Source organism: Vipera berus, assembly GCF_964194415.1.
Source record: "Vipera berus genome assembly, chromosome: Z".
Taxonomy (NCBI): Eukaryota; Metazoa; Chordata; class Lepidosauria; order Squamata; family Viperidae; genus Vipera; species Vipera berus.
Genome location: NC_138205.1, coordinates 49186545 through 49188156, shown reverse-complemented (window position 1 = coordinate 49188156; position 1612 = coordinate 49186545).

Below are 1612 nucleotides of genomic sequence, written 5' to 3'. Positions count from 1 at the left end.
GCTCTGCAGCCAAAGATGGAGAAGCTCTATGCAGTCGGTAAAAACAAGACCAGGAGCTGACTGTGGCTCAGACCATGAGCTTCTCCTTGCAAAGTTTAGGCTTAAACTGAAGAAAGTAGGGAAAAGCACTAGGCCAGTCAGGTATGAATTAAATCATATCCCTGTTGAATATACAGTAGAGGTGACAAATAGATTTAAGGAATTAGATCTGATAGACAGAGTGCCTGAAGAACTATGGACAGAGGTTCGCGACATTGTACAACAGGTAGCAACCAAAACCATCCCAAAGAAAAAGAAATGCAAGAAAGCAAAATGGCTGTCTGAGGAAGCTTTGCAAATAGCTGAGGAAAGGAGGAAAGCGAAAGGCAAGGGAGAAAAACATAGATATGCCCAATTGAATGCAGAATTCCAGAGAATAGCTAGAAGAGATAAGAATGCCTTCTTAAATGAACAGTGCAAAGAAATAGAAGAAAACAATAGAATAGGGAGGACCAGAGATCTTTTCAAGAAAATTGGAGAGATGAAGGGAACATTCCATGCAAAAATGGGCATGATAAAGGACCAAAATGGCAGGGACCTAACAGAGGCAGAAGAGATTAAGAAGAGGTGGCAAAATTACACAGAAGAACTATACAAGAATGAGCTTAACGTCCCAGATAATCACAATGAGGTGGTCACTGACCTCGAGCCAGACATCCTAGAATGTGAAGTGAAGTGGGCCTTAGAAAAGCTGAGCAACAACAAAGCTAGTGGAGGTGACAGTATTCCAGCTGAGCTATTCAAAATCTTAAAAGACAGTGCAGTAAAAGTGCTACACTCAATTTGCCAGCAAATTTGGAAAACTCAGCAGTGGCCACAGGATTGGAAAAGATCAGTTTACATTCCAATTCCAAAGAAAGGCAGTGCCAAAGAATGTTCAAACTATCGCACCATTGCACTCATTTCTCATGCTAGTAAAGTCATGCTTAAAATCCTACAAGCTAGACTTCAGCAGTATGTGGATCGAGAACTACCAGAAGTGCAGGCAGGATTTCGAAGAGGCAGAGGAACTAGAGATCAAATAGCCAACATACGCTGGATCATGGAGAAAGCTAGGGAGTTCCAAAAAAACATCTACTTCTGCTTCATTGACTATGCTAAAGCCTTTGATTGTGTGGATCATAACAAACTGTGGCAAGTTCTTAAAGAGATGGGAGTACCAGACCATCTTATTTGTCTCTTGAGAAACTTATATGCGGGTCAAGAAGCAACAGTGAGAACTGGACACGGAACCACTGATTGGTTCAAAATTGGGAAAGGAGTCCGGCAAGGCTGTATACTGTCGCCCTGCCTATTTAACTTATATGCAGAGCACATCATGAGAAAGGCAGGGCTAGATGAATCAAAAGTTGGAATTAAGATTGCTGGAAGAAATATCAACAACCTAAGATACGCAGATGATACCACTCTAATGGCAGAAAGTGAAGAAGAACTAAAGAGCCTGTTGTTGCGGGTGAAGAAGGAGAGTGCAAAACTTGGGTTGAAACTTAATATTAAGAAAACCAAGATCATGGCATCTGGCCCTCTCAATTCATGGCAAATAGATGGGGAAGAAATGGAGGTAGTGACAGAT